The 20317-nt window shown below is 45.1% G+C and overlaps 1 long non-coding RNA gene across 1 annotated transcript; it reads left to right on the forward strand.

The window, feature by feature from the left end:
* Positions 1–1118: 1118 nt before the first annotated feature.
* Positions 1119–13740, forward strand: LOC121138841. The gene is made up of 2 exons (XR_005875709.1): positions 1119–10700; positions 11649–13740. It is a non-coding gene; the product is annotated as an uncharacterized LOC121138841 (long non-coding RNA).
* The last annotated feature ends 6577 nt before the right edge of the window (positions 13741–20317 follow it).

Here is a 20317-nt window from a genome sequence, read left to right on the forward strand (position 1 = left end):
AGCATCCAAGACGAAGCTTTGTTCAGGACGAAGCACTAAGTCTCCTACAGCAAGCTGGGCCAGGCTTCTTCCATCTGTGATCCCATTTCTTGAAAATATTAGACCTGATTGCCCTGTGTTCATCACTCCAGCTGGCCTTCTCCCCAATTCCTCTGGATCTCAGAGGTTTCACCACATCCATAACTGGGAAACCTCCCGGGGAAACCAGGGTCTCAACCGTGCTAGGCCACGGGGAGCATCCAGAAATAGAGCAATAAGGTTAAGCAGTTTTCCACATTGTTAGACCTTTTCATCAGCTGCTCTTCCCATGCCTCTTGCAAATGACCTACTAACTCCCACGGAGAGAGTAATGGGAGCTGCAAAGGTCTCTCTGCAAAGGCTATTACATCCTTCTCTACCCTCAGAATCACCACACTTCCTGTGGTCTGTCAGTCACCCTCACAGAGCAGGAAGGAAGGGAGGCAGTTCCCTGGCCAGCACAAAATACTCCAAAAGGTCTAGACCCCAACCCAGAGACCTAAGGTCTGTGGTAGCCCAACCACTACTGGTCAGGGTGGGGAACCTCTGCCAGGCCACTTCCTCTCTCTACACATTTTATCTTGTCTTCAGAGAGGTACTCTGACTTCCATGAGCTCCTAGTTTTCCTTCATCCTCCAGCATCTGTAGGAGTCCAGGATGTCTTCCATGTTGCACATCTGGTTGTTTTGCCTTTCATTTTAAAGCACATTTCCCCCTCATTAAATGGGTAGTAAATGCCTAATATGGAATACTTTAAAACATACAACAGCACCAAGAAAGCAAAATCAAGCATTATGCTATCGTCCAGAGATGGCCATTGTTGGGTTTTATGCACATGCTTTCCATCTTAGTTTGAAGTATGCTTACACAAGTGCACATACATGTTTTTGGGGTTTTTTTTTTTGGTTTTTTGAGACAAGGTTTCTCTGTATTGTTTTGGAGACTGTCCTGGGACCAGGCTGCCCTCAAACTCACAGAGATCCACCCACCTCTGCCTCCCAAGTACTGGAATGAAAGGCGTGCGCCACCAACACCCAGCCACATACATGTATTTTTTATGTTTTTGGTTTTTACGAGACAGGGTTTCTCTGTATTGTTTTTGAGGCTGTCGGTCCAGCCCAGCCTCGAACTCACAGTGATCTGCCTGTCTCTGCCTCCCAAGTGCTGGGATTAAAGGCGTGCGCCACCACCGCCCGGCCTCACATACATGTATTTTAAACTATTATGCAATTAGATTATTCACAGCGCTTTGCATTCACTGCTAATACTTTCACAAATGCTCTCCCAAGTGTTTCTGTATGTGGCATGAACCAGATCCCAGCGTTTTTGATGAGCTGTTGGCTTGGTGGCAGAGTCCTCCCAACCTGTCACATGCTGGAGTACAAAAGAACTGCCATTCTTTAAAACTTGGACTCAGAATGCCTGACCTGAATCCCCAAGAGTCTACACTTCAGAAAGCTCCTTGGGGTTTAGCAAAATGAGCATCTGTGAACACTCTTTAAATAGCATTCAGGTCTGCTATTTTCAAAGACAGACACACATAGAATTTTTGAAAAATCAGACTACATTTTGAAGAATGTGTTTCTCAGAGACATAACCCTTGTGAATAAAACAGAATGCCCCCTGCTCCCATCCTTGCAAAAGGATGAGGCAGCTGTTTCTGTACTACATCTTGGTGAAGGCAGGATCTTGGCCTGCTTTTAGCACACAGAAAACTAACCCACTGAACTCTTGGGACTGAGTTTTCTTTCTGCATTTTTCCGTGCCCCTAGCCCTGCCCATTGACATTTGTTCAGATTAGTCTGTTCAAGTCATGCAGTAACCGACAGCTACTGGAAAGCATGTCAGTAGGGCTCCTATTCCACAGCACCTCTCGGGAGCTGGGCTGGGTGGTGGGCAATAGCTACGCACCCCCCTCGGGGCCAAACACTGCCCCAACAGCTGCCATGCTTTCATCTGGTAACCAGAAGCGGCTTTAAAACCTAATACCATTGTGTTTGTTGTCACATTATGAATAAGGAAAGTGACTTGAAGAGGCTAAGTTGCCCAAGGTCACGTGACCGGCCAGAGTGAAACCAGAGCCCCCTAGGACATGCCTGCTTCTACTCCCTGGGGAGAAGCAGGCAAGATAGAGGACACACCCACACATCCACACCCACACCCCCCCCACACACACACACACACTACAAGGGGATTATGTAAAGGATCTAAAGGAAGGAGGGACATAACTGTCTTTCTCCAGGAACATGTCTCTGAAGGGTTGGATTCATTTGTGATCCTGGGAACAGCAGAGAGAACCCAAACCATCTAGGTAGGTTGTCACTAAGTGTCAACTCCATGAACCCTCAGCATCAACCACTTTTGTATAGTCCAAGTGTCACTGGAGTGAGTTAAGTCTCCATTTTCCCTGAGACCTTGACACCTCAACACCATATGCTTTCCCTATTTCTCTGCCTTGGTCAGCATGAGCAGCAGAAGCCCAGGATGGACCCCGATTTACTCCATCTCACTTGGAGCTCACTATCTGTGCAACCCAGGCGTATAGTGACTGGGATGGCCCAGCAAGGTAGTGCAGCGGCCAAGAGAGGAAAGCCTTTCCTGGCTTGCTCTATTCATTTTTCAGACACTCTGAGGGGAAGCTGGACTTTCTAAATGTGTTCATATCCAGGAAGAGAAAACAACTCTTAAAATCACAACAGCAACACCCATGACACAGCAGAACCGGGATCCTAGAGTTCCCCTCCTGCTTCTCAGCTCCACCACACTGGGTTTGAAAACTATGGCCTGTGCGGAAAAGCCACAGTGCCTTTGTCTGGGGATTTTCTTTGTCATCTGGCTCTTTTGCTGGTCTACTAGCTAGCCGTTCTCATTATAAAAAAGCCCCTTTAGTGTTGCTGTACTGTAGAGCGTTCTAACCATCTGTTGTTGAGCTTTGGGATTCGTTGGTTTTTTTGTTTTGTTTTTTCTGTTTCTTTCTTTCTTTTTTTCTTTTTTCTTTTTTTGACTGGTTGTGGTTTTTTTTTTCTAGAAACTCACAGTTCTTCTGATATGTATTATAATCTGTCAACTCTGCTCACAGACTTTTTGTTTCGGTTTCTTGTTTCACTGCCTACAAAGTCCCCTGGCAAATCCCTCCTCATCTAGTGTCATTAGCCTGACATAGGTGAAGGTCTCCCTCCAGGGGGTGAATTTGTCCTTCTTGGCAATATCTCTTTCTACAGGTTTGTGAGAGGGGGGTCTTAGTGTTACTTTAAGTTTCTTGAAACCATTTTATTTTATCAAAGTGGGCCCCAAACATACAAAACATACAAAAAAATGATTGGGGGGCCCTCCTGAGAAAACACATATCCCCAAGGCCCACCTCTGAGACTCTTAGCTAGTACTAATGCAGTTGAAGGCCAGAAAACTGCATTTGTCCTAGATTTCCAGAGAATTTTAGAACAGATGCTCCCAGAACCACAGACAGGCGCCTGGACATCATATAGCTGCCGTCTTCCCTTCCTGCTCCCGATCATGAAGTGCAGGCATGGCTGTAGAGTCCTGCTTCCTATCGTGTGTTCACACACATGACCTTACTCTGTCCCATAAACAGAATCAGGATTTTCTTCTGTTCTCTAATAAAACAATTTAAGTGGAAACCATTTAACAGTGATAAAACATGACATGAAAGAGGAAGAGGATAATAAAATGTCTCCAGAATCGAGACATTTAATACAATTGTGATTAGTTACAACATGACATTAAACACCACCAACTGTTGCCAGCTCCCCAACCCTCTGCATGGGAGTGGCGAGGTAGCCCCTCAGTTTGGTTCCTTGCCCACAGCTCCTTCCTTCACAGTGGTCTACCTTGGGCTAAGTCAAAGCACATTACGGTCTATATGAATCAGTTCTCTTGATGTACATAAATGCTCCTACTTAGAAGTCTGAAAGGAGACGCACCCAGATTCAGAGAATAGCGTGACTCACACGTATGATGTGCCCATGGTTGCACACACCCAAATAAGCACACAGACTCTTGCATTGAAGTTGCTGTATTTTTAAACATGGCTTGTCTCTTCTAAGAGTCATATGCTAATTTGATTTCCTTTTTGGTGGTGTTGTGAGGTGGAGCCTTTCAGGGTGGTTACATTATTAAGGAGGAATAATGCCAGTCTCCAGGGAATGGATCATTTTTCACAAGAACATGCTGCTGTAAAGTAATGCTTCCCCTTCTGTTTTGTCTCTACTGTTCATACCTGTTTGCCTATCGAGCTTGAAGACAACAGATGCAGCTGACCAATCTTGGACTTCCTAGCCTCCAGAAACATAAGCTAAAATAAACCTTTCTTCTTTATAAAGTGTCTCGTGTGTTCCGTTATAGCATCAGAAAATGAAATAAGGCAGACGTCTACAGGCATATGAGCAAAGATGTTCATGTATGTATATTTGCACTGGTGTGTATATATGTTCATTCTTTTCCGTGTGTTTCCATTTTAATATGTAGAACAAGAACAGTCTTAAACACTCTCCTCTGCACATACACACCACACAGATTCCTAGACATACGTCTGTATCCTTCAAGTAGGTAAAACATGCCACATCACGTAATCATAGTCATACTACTAGCTAAGTGTACACAGGTCCAGGTGCCAGCCCCCCTCCCCATACAAGTGTATACACCCTTTATCCATTACATGTTTACTGAAGTCTTATTATGTGCCTGGAAGATCTTAGGTACTGAAAATTGGTGAATTAACAACACCAACAAAAGTTTACTTTTTTCCTGTTGGTACATTATGGGAAAGATAATTCTTTAAAAAGCATACCCACTTCCCAGTGCATCTCTCTCTCTCTCTCTCTCTCTCTCTCTCTCTCTCTCTCTCTCACTCTCACTCTCTCTCTCTCTCACTCACACACACACAGACTAAATAGACTGTGGGACTATATAAAGTTGCAATTATAATAGGTACTATGAAAGTAATATGGAATGTTTAGAGAATTCAACTAATTCAGAATAGTCTGTAAAGTTACCCTCAAAGAAATGAAGATTCAGCAGACATCCAAAGGATAAGTAGATAACTCCTAGAAGAGGGCAGAGAGGGAAGAATGCCACCTGAAGAGAAGGGCATGTGCAGTGTCTTGTGTTAAGAGGAAGTCTCTTTTATCAGAGAAACCAAGTACATGTAAGTAAGGGCACCTGACACACGAGGAAGTAGCTGTGGTGTCCCCGCAACTGCAGGCAAGGGAGCAGCCACACCGTGAAGAGTCTCGGGTAGCATTAGGATCTCGGTCTTTATCCCAAGAGCATGTCTACACCAATGATGCATTTACCACAGCGGTCAGGTCTATATTTTGAGAGCTATCGCTAAAGATATATTTAAAGGGATTTCCACGCACATCACTGCACACAGAAGATTTACATAGCCGAGTGCTTTCTTTAAAATGCATATTTACATACATATTTATTACACTGTCTCTCACATATCTTACAAACATGTGTCACATATAAGACCGGAGAAAGAGAGAGCACTAGAGGGCACTGAGGGGCGAGGAGCACTCTCTTTACCAGGCCTAAACCAGTCCTTGGGGGCAAACCCTGAAAAAGTCATGGATTTGAAAGGAGCGCTCTGCCTCTGCTGCTTCCTCTGAGTTTGGCTGACTGGCATCATGCATGTGCCTCCAGCACTGTTCCTCCTCCTCCTCTTGGCTCAGAGCGTCCAGTGACAAGGTGGGGTTTCTTCCAGAACATGATCATTGACTATTCTTGGCCTGGGCAAGGAGAGGAGGATGGGCAGGTCAGGTTGCATAAAGATTGCCTTGTGCCTTCTCAGGGCTGTGAGCAGGGCCTCTGGCAGCCATGAGCTGGTGAGCTGGTGTACTCTTAGCACACAGTGGGCAACCCTAAGCTGTAAACACAAGGCACAATGGAGGAATCAGGGGACTTGAGGACCTGCTGGCACAGCAGTAGGAACAGCCATGAAGCTCTGTGACATGTGACATCAATGATGGCTGTGTCCTTTTCTCCAATGGGGGTAGCATCTCACAGTGGAGGAAGGAGTAGGGAATTTATCAGCCATAGCACGTGCATTGGAACGATGCGTGTGTACATTTGGGCTCCTTTTTAACAGCAAAGCCAGGGAGAGCCTTGGACAGAGCTAATGACAGACTCCAGGGAGATCATTGAGACATTAGGTAGGAATTAAACTTACCTAGAGCTCCTGTCTTCATAGAGCTGTCTCTGAGGGATTTGTTGATATCCCAAGGATACCCATTCATATTTTGTTTTCCAAAATTATCTTAGAAAATGTTTTCTTCCATAATTAAGAGGAATTCCAGAATATTTTCCTTTTGCTTCAGGCGGTGTAGGAAACATGTTTCTTTCTCCTCAGTTGGGCACTGTTCTTTATAATCCTGGTGGCAACCTCCCAGCCTCATCAAAGCTGCTGAAGACAGCAGGGTTCAAGTGGACACTGGGTAGCGTTGATTCTCCAGGCCAACCCATTACTCCACAATTTACAAAGGATATTCTAGTGGCCATTGTGTCTAACCCTCACCACAACCCTAAGGTAGTACAGGAACTCCATCTTACAGACAGGAAGACTGAGGTTAAAAGACTAGCCTGAGCACAGGGCAGAGCTGATTTTCAATTCCAATCTTCATTCTAATCTTTCAAAAACACCAGTTCCATGGTGTTCCCAGTCTTTGTCACTCTCCTGAGACCCAGGACTCCTCCCCCGGGGTCCTCTGCTTTCTTAGTCAGGATTAACAGTGCCCCCAGCCTTGAAGCCACAGGTGCCAAGCTAAAGATAAGCAGGCGGCTGCCCCAGGGACTGTCCTCAGAATGCTGTTGCTGATGATAAGTCATGAGCTTGGTCAGCTCTAGCAAACATGGCTAAGAGCAAAGCCCCCAAAACCCTCCGTGTTCTGTTTGTTTACTTGCTCCCCACTGTGAAGTGACAGAACCCCAGGTCCCACCCCCCCCATGCCTGTCCAGAGGGGACCTCAGATTCCAAGTTCAGGACATCTCTGTAGGAAGACCCAGCTGATTTGCCCCAACCCCACACCCACTGGAGATGATCCAACCCATTTTAAGGGCCAAGTTCCACACCTCAATTAAAAAAGAAAAAAAGAAAAAAAACTGCAGGCTCCGGGAAGTAGTTCAACTTCTTCTTCAAAACAGCTTGTGTGTGGTTGAAATGTTTTATTTTAATCATAGCAATTAGATGTTCTTGTTTTGCACAACATCCTTCAACAGAATCGCCTTCAGCACAGGTGAGTGGCATGTACATTAATAGGTTTGGGAAAGTCTGGGGTGGATGACACATCCCAGAGTGGAGGAAAAGGGCTGGCAATCTCTTCTCCAAGTATTAACCAATATGGTTTACCCAGCTTTCCAAGGGAGACTGTGAGTAATTCATTCATTCATGCTGAACACTTTTCCATGCCCAAGCCGTTGCTATCTCCTGGGGATAGAGCAGAGAGATGCATGGCTTGTCTTGCTTTTGTTAGTTTCAGTCTAAATAGGAAGACAGACAGTGAGAAGAGACTTAGAAATAAAAGTATTTAGGGCTATTTAGCAATAGCACATAGCCACCTAGGGCTCTAAAATTAGAATTCAGCAAGACACACACATACTTAAGAGCGTGGAAGAAGGGTGGGAAATGGTCTTCTGGATTTTGCTGGCAGATTCAAATAGGTATATGGTGTCTGTCAACCTCAGACTGGACTCTAATAATCCATAAAAATTTAATTACCTCTCCCCTAAAAATATCTCACGGAAAAGCAGTGCCTCAGTATTGGTCTGTCCTATTCTGCAGGGGGACAACATGGCCATTTTTTTTTCAAGTAAAGGGATGTCAGATTTGGCAAATTAAAATGGAGACCACCCAGTTAAATCTGAATTCCAGATGTACAGCAGATAATTTGTTTTGTAAATTTGTCCTGAACTTTGCATGATTCATGCATGTTTCCATGCTATTCAAAGGTAACTGACCACCAGGTGGTAATGGTGCACACCTTCAGTTTCAGCACTTAGGAGGTAGAGACAGGTGGATCTCTAAGTTCAAGGCCAGCCTGGTCTACAGAGTGAGTTCCAGGACAGCTGGAACTACATAGAGGGAAAAATCGGAGATGGCAAGAAAAATCTCTGAATAAGTAAATAAGTAGCAGGGTTACACAGCTTTCAGCGTGGGAATATAACAGCAAGTACCTAGATGTGCAGAAGGAGTTTCTAAAGCCATATCTCCTAGTGCTTACGGGAATCAGCCAAGGGTAAACTAGGGGAAAGCAAGGCTCCAAGGTCAAAGGTTTAGGGAACAGTCTGTCCTGTATTTCCTTTTTGGAATCCAAGCTCTGGCCGTGTCATAAAAGCTCTGAGACCCTTACAGGAAGTGTACCTGACTGGCCTGGTTTAACCTGGCTTGCCCACAGATGCTATTTATGGAGCCAGTTTTATCTGTTTGTTTTATAAGGACACCTAGTAACATCATGCAAACCAACTGCTCTCCTCAGCACACTTTGGAGAACACCAGCATTAAAACTGAAACTTGTCTTCATATACCCAGTGGGTTGCTGGGTAAGGAGGAAATGGAACTCAGATGCTATAAACCGAAGGGCAGATACTTGCTCAAGGAATGCAGCCATCTGGGAAGCAGGTGCTTGGTCCAACATGAAGTCTAGACCTTTCTAACAGTTGGAACGGTACAGAGCTAATGAGTAAATTTCTGGGGACTTACTAAATCAGAAATGGAATCTTGCCGGGGACACTAGAGGATACCCTTGCTCTGTGTAGGAAGCTCTCTCTGACGGCTGCGACAATGTAGCTTCATTTATCCCTGTGTTCTGTATCTTTTCTGAAACCTATATCCATCCCTTCTATGCCTCCCATTAACACAGTACCTAACATCTGTAAGCCAAACACTTTTCTTCTCAGGGATGTCAGTCCTCTAACTGGAATGACCCACGCTCTCATCTAAGCCTTTTTATAGTCTAATCACCCTGGAACTCTGGGAGGGGCTTATCAACTTCGGATGTTCATACCTAAAGCTTGTGACCCCACTTGGCAGAGAAGAAAGAGTGCAGAAGAGTCTGTATTGTGAGATTGATCTTGTGGAATTTGATAGAACCCATATTACTGGGTATCCGAGACATGGGGAATAAGGTATTCCAACACGGTTCAAGTCCCACCTCTACCACTCCTGGCCTCTGTGACCTGGAGAAAGCTTCCAAACCTGAGTGAATTTTATTTCCCCTTGTAAAAAAAAAATAAAGTCTAAAGCGACAGTGCCTACATTTCCCTGTTTGGAAAAATGAAGAGTGACAAAAGGGACAAAAAGAACCCCACAGACTTCCTGCAACCGACACTCAGTAAAAGTTGATGTTGTGAGTGACTGTGTTTATTCCTATCCACACAGGAGCAAGCTTCCAGGGAACTTGAGACTTCTTCAGAAAGTCACTAATCCGTGTGCCAAAAGATCAGGCCCCAACGGAAGGGATGAGCTGGAGATCGCCTGCTCTCTAACACCTTCCTTTGAGAACACTCTGGGGCAAAGAAAGTAGGAGAAAACACATTAAAAGACAACAGTCCTTCCTCCTCCAGCGTGGAAAGTATCTGCAGCCTTAACCACAGTCCCTAATCCTCCTTGACGGTGAAGCAAAAAGTTGCTGGAAGTTTCCTTGAGCTGTGCCTTTGGAGGCGCAAATGCAATTCTTCCAAGAATGCTACCCATGCACACCACTTAGCAAAGGAAAGCATCACAAACTGAACACTTCACGTGTGTGCCAGCGTGTGCAAAGGTGCCCTGAAATCACTTTGACTGACATCTGTTCTTTGGCCGTGTTCCTATAGTAAAGACGTAAATCCCAGAACTGTCTGGAAGGAAATATGCTGGGTCCACTGGCAACAGCTTATTTTCTGTCTGCTGGGTGTGACTCTCACCCTACCCCCATCTTCATCCTCCCCATCCCTCACTTGAGGATCTCTGAGCTCTGTGTCTCTTGGGAAAGTGTCTCTGATCTATTTTTGCCTGGGTTTGTGCACTCTCCACACGGATTATCATCTGGCTGACTCCAGTTTTGATTAGTTCTTTTGTCTGATCGGTTCTGTTTCCTAACATGAGTTCCTGCGGCCCACTGCAGTCCTTCTTGGATTACAGGAGCATTGGTTAAGGTATCAGAGCATTTGTCACAGTTTCTGCAGGGAATGCTTGTCCCCTCATCCCCAGCCTACCCTACTCATGGTGCTCCTTGTCACTTTGGCACAAGCAGACGCCTTCTCCCTCACTACATGACTCTGTAAGTGGAGTCTGGTTTTCACATTAGCCAAGAGGAGGCTCTGAAGTCAGAAATCCTTGGCCTATGAGTCACGTTGTTTCTTTGTGCCTCATTTCCCCCAACTATAAATAGGCCACGTCCCACACTTTCTCATCTCCCAGTATCCAAGGGACTAGTACAGGTGCTTGTGTGCAAACTGGGAGCTCCTTCCAGGAGCCGCTTCCGTTTTGTCCCAGGTGGGCTCTCTCTCTCTAGGATCATGACATTCAGGGGTCTCTAAAAGTTCGTGTTTCTCTGTCTCCCTACTTTCTCTCTTGGCAGCTGCCTCTTTCGCTGTTTGCGTGTGAAGTTTCTGAAATGCCAAGGCCAGGCTTTGCAGAAAGAGCTCTCTCTGTCTCCCTGTTGTCTTCAGAGTGAAGTCCTCAGCAGGTAAGTTCATACTGAGAACAAATCACATATTCACACATATACACACATGCACACACACACAGAGAGAGAGAGAGAGAGAGAGAGAGAGAGAGAGAGAGAGAGAGAGAGAGAGAGAGAGAGAGAGAGAGAGATGATCTGGGAGAAAAAGGCACTATTCCTAATGCCAACAGAAACTGTATTCAAAAGGAGTGTTCAGAAGCGTGATGTTTTCTTCTTTGCTTCTTCATATGACCTAGCACTGTTAGGTTTCCCCCAGCATGCATTTGCTGGCCCAGTCACGCAGCAAACAGTTCTTAGCATATCAAGGATGAGTCAGCTATGCCCTAGACACTGGAGGTGAAATCGAGTGACCCAGTGAGTGGCACACATGTGAAGATGCCCAGTGACTGAGGCTAGACAGGCCATGTCTCCACCTTCCATGTATGGTGTCTTTGAGCAGGGAGAAGAGAAGTTCCACCCAAGGGAACAGCAAGGCTTCCTAGAGTCCTGGTCTTCAGGGGGCAAAGAGAAGCCCAACATACCTGGGACCTTGGTGCAGGGAGTAGTAGCCTAGACTGTGGGCACTAACTGTGCCAGGCCTCTAAGACTGGGGCTTCTGTGTCTCTGTGGTGGGGAAGCATCCACATTAGGAATGACAAAGCCTGGGGTACATTTCTGTGCTGGGGGTAGAGTGGAAATGAGGAACCTATTAGTAAAATCATTTTCCCCCAAAGTTTGCCAGTTCAGTGACATGAGTCTCTGTATCTGTAAAATGGGCAGATGTTAAAAATTAATGTGTGTGTACATATATATAAAATGCATGTGTGTGTAATATATACTATAAGTGATATGCAGTATATATTCAATAAAATTGAAGGTATGGTTTGTATGCTGCTTTTCCTACTTACCGTTGTGTTGTACTTGCACATGTTATAAAACAGGCTTTTAAACTGATTTGTCTTCCCCCAGCTCCCCAGTTGGCCCATTTTCTTTGTACACCATTCACACTTGCAGTACTTGCTCCTAACCAGGAGCAGTCGAGTAAGAGGTATTCAGCTGCATTCCAGGAAGTGTCAACAGAACCCGTCTTTAACTTGCTATGCCTTCTGTGGCTTCTTTCAGTCCAGCTGACTTCGATGATGACCTCATCATTAAGTCAAAGGTCTGTGGTTAGTAGTTAGTGGTTGTGCTTCTAAAACTTCTCGTTTGGAACACAAACTGATGCCAGTGTTCGTGAACGGCTGGAGCTAATCAAGGGAGAACAGAGGCAGGACCTGGTCGCCTTTACACAAAACTTTCCCTATTGAAACCAACTAATACCCGAGGACAGAAGATTAAGGAATTTCCAAATACAGACCTAGAGCTTGCAGAGCTGAAAGGAACACAAAGACAGCAAACACATTCTCTCCCTTTATAAAGAAACTGAGACCTGAGTACTGTCTTGGCCCAGACACCCCATAGCAAACCCTGATGAAGACTGCACTGAGGGCTGACGCCACTCTTCACAGGCCAGGTGGAGTCATTTCCATGCAGAGAAGCTGATATCCTGCTGCAGAGTGAGTTTTGAACTGCAAGTACTAGCCAGAGTTCTTCAGAGGAGCAGAATCGATTATACAACATGCATATACACATGTACATATGTGTGAATGATTGCGCATATATGGGCCCCTGTGTCTGAAGAGTTTCCATGATTTTAGGAAAGGTACAAGTACACAAAAATAAAGATTTTCGTTTGGGAAGTCCTGTAGAAATTGTGCGCCTTGCCCATTGCTTGTGATTCTGTCTGCATGCTGGAGAAGTGAAGTGCTCACTGGCTGCTTAGTCCTGAAACTGTGTGTCTCGGAACAAGTACTCGATGATGCACCTCTCATGCAAGGCTATCAGCCTAGAAACTCCCTGGAGAGTTGCTACGGTGACTCATAGTCAAAGGCTCACGAGGTTGGGGTCTGATTTGGACGATGGCAGCTGCAAAGGACACACTTGCTCAGAAAGACGAGCTTGCAAGTGCAGGGTAGCCTCCTCCATTTTCCATTTTTATTCTTCATGGCGGTCGGCCTACTAGTTAACATAACCCATGCTCAAGATGAGTCTTTCTCCCTCAGTTGGTGCCCCACAAGTCAACAATCTCAGAAAATGGCCTACCAACACACCAGGAGGTGTGTTTTACTAATCTTTTTTTTATCCCTCCATCCAGTCAATTAGCAAAGATTAACTGCCACGGTGTCCAAATTAAAAGACAGAGATTTGAACTGTAATGTTTTCGAGAAACTCACGAAGGACACATTGTAAGTGATTGTCCAGTTATCAAGCTCACCTAGAGATAGCCGAGGTTGTAGACTCTCAGCTTTCTAACTTCATCAGTAAAGATTTTCCAGTGAACCTCTAATACGTGACGATTTACTGTGGCCAGTGCCTTCCCAAGACAGCTAGACTATTCTAGGGCAGAAACAAATGCAAGACAATACCAGCAGCTGTTCTACATTCTCATTACATCCTAATGAATTATCTTCTGTGCCTCTTCTGGAAACCACTCTGCAAGATCATTGTTTTTCACCCAAAAGGAAGGCTCACGGCTCACCAGTGGAGCATGAAGTCCATTCATCAAGCTGCATTTACCAAGTCTTAAACAAATTAGAAAACAAAAAGCAGATTGCATAGGCTGGGTGACTTTTACCTAGTGAAGCATGTTTTCAAGTATTGTGAGAATACGTGGTTTGTCTGGGGAGATGGTGTCCTAGGTGTTCTACAAAGTGTGACTCCATCGGAGTCATCAGCCTATTACTTCCATGATCCTTAAACTCATAACTCAACATTATGGTTGCGCACAAATGATTATGGCTTGCTGATCTAAAGTGGGAAAATGATGTAGGGATGGAGAGATGGCTCCACGGACCCAGTTCCCAACACCCACCAGGCAGCTCACAGCCACGTGGAACTCGAGTTCCAAGGGATCCGGCACTCTCTTTCGGTCTCCACAGGAACTGTATGCACATGACACAGTTACATACCTTCAGACGCTAACACAGACACAGAAAACTAATAAAATAAAATGCAATCATAATCTGACCAATTTTCAATGGCTTACAGAGAGTTTCACACCTCCACTGAGGACTCTGCCTCACCACCCTACTCAGTCTTCTGCCCATTTCTGACTGATGTCTCCATAACGTGACCCTGACCTTTGCTTCCATTTTGGAGTAATGTGTATTTCCCGGCCTCCATGCCTTCTCCACATTTTCAAAATCAGGCCCTGCTTCCGTAGTCCCACTGAGCTAATGCCTTCTCTGTGAGCACTCAGGATCCCCCACCCTTTGAGATTAATGCCACACCTGAAGAAAATAACGGTTCTTGTAATCTATAGCTAACAGAGCATGCTTTGACATAGGACTGTAAGGAGAGAGAGGCCTGCATACCACCCATTGACTTCCCCCAAATCCTCTTGAAGGGATTTGTTCCTTCATATCCAATAACACAGGAAACACAAAAAATATACCGTATTCATGGTGGGATTCACATATAGCTCTGGGACAGCATATTAGTGAGTGTATAAAGACTTGCAGAAGGGCCAGGCGTTGGTAGCACACGCCTTTAATCCCAGCACTCGGGAGGCTGAAGCAGGAGGATCTCTGTGAGTTCGAGGCCAGCCTGGTCTACAGAGTGAGTTCCAGGACAGCCTCCAAAACAATACAGAAAAATCCTATCTCGAAAAAAAAAACTTGCAAAAACTACCTGGAAAACAATTGAAAATTCTGTTTCTCCAAGTCCCACGTTGTACCCATGCTGACACTAACAAAAGTACACATACGGGGTTCTATATAAAAGGTGTGTCGATCATCATTCTATTTAGTCCACACAGGGTCCACGTGCTTTTCATATTATTGTTCCCTGTGTGCATGTAATCAAACTGGGCCAGGGAGGGTTTGCAGAGTTTGCTTGTTTGTATATCTTGGTGGAGCCAAGGTTTAGACAGCTGAATTCATCACTACCATGAATGGCCACGGGGCCTGGGCTACCTTCATTGCTAAGGCACATGGGATAGGTGGGAAACCACAAGCTGGGTCCCACCTGCCACTCGAGTTCATTAGTTCTCTCTTTCTTTCCTTTCTTTGTTTGCTGTTCTTGCTTGCCAACCTTCTTTCTGTCTCCTCCATCCTCTTCTTTTTCTCTGTCCTTTCCCCCTCCTTCCAGAATTGCTAGATTTCAGGAAAGACTTCAAAAAGCCACAAGGGACCTAAGAGATAAAGTACCTCCACCGTTTTGTTTTTGAAGATGAGGAAACGGAGGTCCAGGGAGGGGAAGGGCGTGGACCCAGGTCACAGCCCGCTTGTGGCAGGGCTGAAGTGAGAACCCACTTCCTCTCCTCTTAATCTATCAACTGTTCTACTGCCTCAGCTCCCGTATGCCCTATACAGTCTACCCTTGGCAACCTGGCCCTCTGTTCTTTCCTTAACTTAAGGAAGCCATGCATCCCCATATAGACAACAGAGACACAACCGGCTTCTGCAATGATAAGTCTTGATTGCGGACTTGAACTGAGCGATCCCTGGGAGACTGGCAAAACACACCTCTGAGTGTCTGTGAGGATCTCTGTATTTCAGAGATGATTGGCTCACAAGTGTTCTGCCCTAAGCCATGTTTTAATCCATAAGTGAGTTCAACATTCACTAGACTCTCGGGAAGTTGTGAGATAGTGGGAGGTGGGACCTCCTCGGGGGAAATGGGTTGATGTGGGGAAGGAGGCGTGTAAAGGAGATAGCTTTCCCTGCCCTCTTCCCGCCGCTCTGCTTCCTGGCTAATGCACTGTGGGCTGCTTTCCTTCTTGCTCTTTCTCCATGGAGTGTTTGCTTTGCCGTGGGCCCAAAACCATAAAGTAAGTCATCCAATCACGGATGGAAGCCTCTGAAACCATGAAGTAGAATAAACCTTTTCCCCCTGTGTGTCAGATATTGTGTCACAGCAATAAAGCAGTCTAGGGCTCCTCTGGTAAAGAGTCAACAGCCTTGTAGAGTACTGAGTGTGAGCCCTGACTGCCACAGTGTCAGAGGCAGATACATCTGAACGACCCCTTCTCGTCCGCTCCCACCTGACTCCACTCTGAGCACATGACCCCTTCTTTGTCATCACAAACCATCCTGGCTTTTCTCATCTTCTGATTATCAGTCTCTCCCATCAGACTCAAAGTTTCCTGAAAGCAGAGGCTGTTTTTTATCTTGCCTTCCTTTATCGGTCTTGTATATCCTATTATACAAATCAGGACATTGTAGATGTTCCCTAAGTGTTTGCCGGATGAATAAACAAAAGTCTAGTTCCAACATTAGCTTAATGGGTTACCATAACAAAATATGTCAGAATAGGTAGCTTAAACAATAGACGTTTCTATTTTCTAACCACCCTGGAGGCTGGGAGGAGGCAGGGGCGGGTGGGCTAAGATGAGGGTATCTGCAGGGCTGGCAACCCTGAGCTTCTGTACACAACCACCCTGGTGTTGCTGCTGTGCTGGTATTTTTGTCTGTGTATACCCCAACTCGGTATCTCTTCTTATCCTGGAAATAGCCTTTGTGGATTGAGACCACTTTCACAGGCTCTGTCTAGCTTCATCTCCTCTTTCAAAACCTTATTTCTACATACAGTCATGAGGTGCTAAGGCCTAAGGTTGCAAAATAGGAGTTTTGCAGGAACACAATTCAGTCCATAACAGTTCCCCATTCTCCACTAGCTCACAGCTAACACAGATAAACACACAAAATATGATAAGACAACATAGTAATTGCTCTGATAAGAAAGTGCAAAGCTCTGGAGAACATAGATGATGGAAAGTAATAATAACCCCCACCTCAAAGAGACTCTCTATGTGCCTCCTACTGTTTTAAGCACAGAATGCATTACATAATTTAATCCCTGCCAGGATTAAATGTCAGCACACCAGTGCCTGCAGTATCAATCTCTATGCTAGAAGCTAGATGATCAAGACTACAGAGGTTTAAATAATAGTAGGAAGACTCAAACTATTTAATAGTAAAGTGTACACACTTATCTTCATGCATGTGCACACAGACACACACGCATGCACGCATGCATGCACCATGGTGGCATGCTGTCTACATTCCTTCTTGCTAGTGATTTCCATGATAGTTATTCCACAGCCAGCCAGTTCCGTCTGTGCCTAACTGAGATGGAAGAAATCATTCTCTGTATGTCAACCTAGAAGCTTTACAATAAGCGCTATTACCCTCTATAACTGAATAAACTAAGCAGAAGCTTAGTCCCAGGTAAAGGCCCCACCACCACCAGGGAGTTGCATGGGTCCTCACACAACTAGAAAACCACTGACTCAGGACTTATACCCATCATTCTGGCTTCCAAGTCTTCTCTTTTAGCCAGCCTTCCAGAAGGCCTCCTGATGACAAGGGATCCTGTCATCTAAGGAAACCCAAGTCCACTGCACTGCAGAGAGGAGACAGATGGAGTGAAGCCACAAACAAGAAAAACAAAGCTGAGAAGAGAAATTGAGTGAAAACGATTGAAAATGCCAAGTGTGTTGTTCAGCTTTCTATAGCGGGGACAAAACACCCAAGAAAGCTCAGACGGGAAAGACTTACTATGGCTTGTAGTGTCAGAGGCTTCAAGCCACAGCTGACTGACTCCTCACCAATCAGCATTGCTGAGCTGAAGACCAAGTTTTCACCATATAATGTTTCAGAGCATGTATCGGATCCATAGTATAACACCGAGGCTCACAAGCAGCTTGCCAGCAGATGGAATACAAGGGCAGCAAGTGAAGTGAGAGAGAGAGGCTGAAGGTCGGTCTGGGAGGAAAACCGAGCATAGCATAGGTGAGGTCTCATCTGATATGACAATAAAAGGGAACTTGCTTCTCCAGATGCTGAGAGATCATTTTATCTTACCTTCTCTTTTTGTTAGTAAAGAAACACACACTAGGCTAACAGCAGATGGAGACCCACAGTGAGGCCTCCTGAACCCAGGTCACTGCACAATTCTTTTGTCCACTGGATAAGCATGGAAACTGAAGTCATTTTAAAGAGTGGGTCTTTTTATGTTTCCTGTGTCTTCCATACAATGTTCATCCACTTGTTTTTTGCAGACGATTATAACTTTGTCCGTTTTCACTAATTAATATATCTTCCTGTGCAAAATGACTACAATGAGCTCAAAGCTAATTCAACACCATGGAAGTCTTGACTGATACAGTCTCCCTGTGTGGCTTGGGAGTGGGTGGCAGAATGGCTTTAGACTAGAAGTACCTGCATTTCCAATGTCTAATCGATATTTATGTTTGGTTCTAACCCAACACCTGTGGACTTGGGGGTATGAGAAAAGGAGTGTTGTAATGTCCAGGAATCACTGGGAACTTCATTATGCCAGCTAGGTACCTAAGTAAAGGAATCATCCACTAATATCTCAGTCTGTCACTAAAAACATGTCAGACTCCGGATCTGCTTGGAGTTTCTAATCAAAATGAGAAGTAAGTAAAACTCTGGGAATTTCTTGTGTTCATTGTTCTAGTCTTCACATTGCATATAAGACTAGACAGGGGAAGGAACTTCTATGATGTCACCTGCCATGTTCTTAACAGAGGGAGACAAAACCACAGAAGACCCGCACTCCCTACTTTACCCATCCCCTTTACCTTGAACTTAGAGGTTTCAAATTGGTCTTATTCATAATTGTGCTTCCAACACATCCTTCCTTTCTTATGATGCCTCTGCCTCCTTTTTTTCCTTCTGGACTTTTCATCTCTCATTTCTAATGACATTTAACAACTCTGTTTCATGAGCTTTCCCCTCCCTCTGCTCCGCTAATGGATAGTGAAAGCCCACATTAAGCCAAGGCTATTTTAACTTGAGAGAATACAATATTTCCTTGAGTAACTCAGCTCACCTTTGAAAACAGATGTGAGGAGCAGCACAGACTCTGGACACAAGATTTTCTGTTAATCCCGGGCTTTTGATGAGAATCAAGTCTTAAGTCTCAGTCTTCCTTTAAGGTGCAGATCACAGCCAGAGCTCTGAACTAAGTAAGCATCAGGGCATGTCAGTCTGGTGGACAAAAACAGCAGCAGGGTTTTCCACCAGTGGGGCAAGGCTATTTGGCCTGCTAGGCAAGGATACAAGTTGTTCTCTCTCTCTCTCTCTCTCTCTCTCTCTCTCTCTCTCTCTCTCTGTGTGTGTGTGTCTGTTTGTCTCTGTCTCTGTCTCTCTCCCTCTCTCTTTGGGTGTGTGTGTGTTTGTATATGTGTGTATGCACACGTGTGTGTGTGCACACACACGCAAGCGTGTGCGCGCGTATGCATACGTACACACGAGTGCTTATATGGAGTGGTACTTGTGTGAGCATGCATGTAGAGGCCAGAGGGCAACTACAGGTATCTCACTGGCCTGGAACTCACCAGGTAGGCTAAGCTGGCTGACCTATGAGTTCCAGGAATCTACCTGTCTCCACATCTCCCCAGACCTGGGATTACAACTGCATGCCACCACCTCTAGAAATTTTTATTGTAAGTTCAGAGACCCAAACTGAGGTCCTGAGACTTTTATTGCAGGCATTTCACCCACTGGACTGTATCCTAAGCCCATTTTACCTCTTCACATGATGTTCCAGCACTTAGTGAGCAAACCATGATGTTAAATGCCTTGTTCCTGGCTTGTCAAGTGAAGAAGCTGTGCTTTGACTTCCTCTAGGTTTCCATGTCCTCAAGATGGTAAAAAATAAGTACCACTCCACCAAAAGCCTATTATGGTCACAGAGACACAAAGATAACAGTAACCCCCTGAGTGACTCATGGAATTCCCAGCGGCCCTATACACATTGACATTTTGCTGATTCTGAGTCTGTGGGGCATCATGAAATGTCAGTACGTAAAGAACACCAGTCAACATTTGATATGAGAGCATTGAGGGGCCTAAGCTCTGAAGCCTATCCACCAGTCCCTTCCAGAGAATTACTGTGGTCATACCATGTGCCAAGCCCCATGCTATGAACCAGTAAGAGGTTTTGACAACATTCATACTAATGGAATAAAATACATGACAACCACGAAACTAGAAAATAAATGTAGTAGCTACAGCTTGTAAAAATTTGCTGGAAAGATGTAATGTGACGAATTCGTTCATTCACTTTATTTCATGAACATTTAGTACATTGGGGTTGGGGAGGTAAAGAGGTACTAACCCCGAAATCTGAATCTGGGGTGAAATGAACTGTGGAAACTAAGATGTAAGAAGAGGAGGAGGAGAGAAAATGGGATAGTCAAAAGCCCTGAGGCAAGGAACTGTTTGCTATAATGAGTGGAAGGCAGCCAGTATGGCTGGAATGAAATAAAAAAGATGCAATTGGGGAATTGCTGGGAGAGTTGTTTGGGGTCAGCTCAGCTTCATAGACCTTGGTTAGGAATACATGGTTTATTCTAAAAATGGGAAGTCTTTCAAGGCTCTTACACAAACAAATGGTGCAAGCTGGTTGACAGTTCCAAAGGCTCCTGGATGCAGTAAGAAGTGTGGATTGTAAAGGAGAGAACGAAGCTGTTGCAGTAGTCATCATCAAAGGTGGGACAGAGAGGTTAAGATTGGCACAAAGGGGGATGGGAAGAAGTGGAGAGAGGGGCTGTGGGCGGTTAGGCA

Source organism: Mesocricetus auratus, unplaced genomic scaffold, assembly GCF_017639785.1.
Source record: "Mesocricetus auratus isolate SY011 unplaced genomic scaffold, BCM_Maur_2.0 Super-Scaffold_6730, whole genome shotgun sequence".
NCBI classification, from domain to species: domain Eukaryota; kingdom Metazoa; phylum Chordata; class Mammalia; order Rodentia; family Cricetidae; genus Mesocricetus; species Mesocricetus auratus.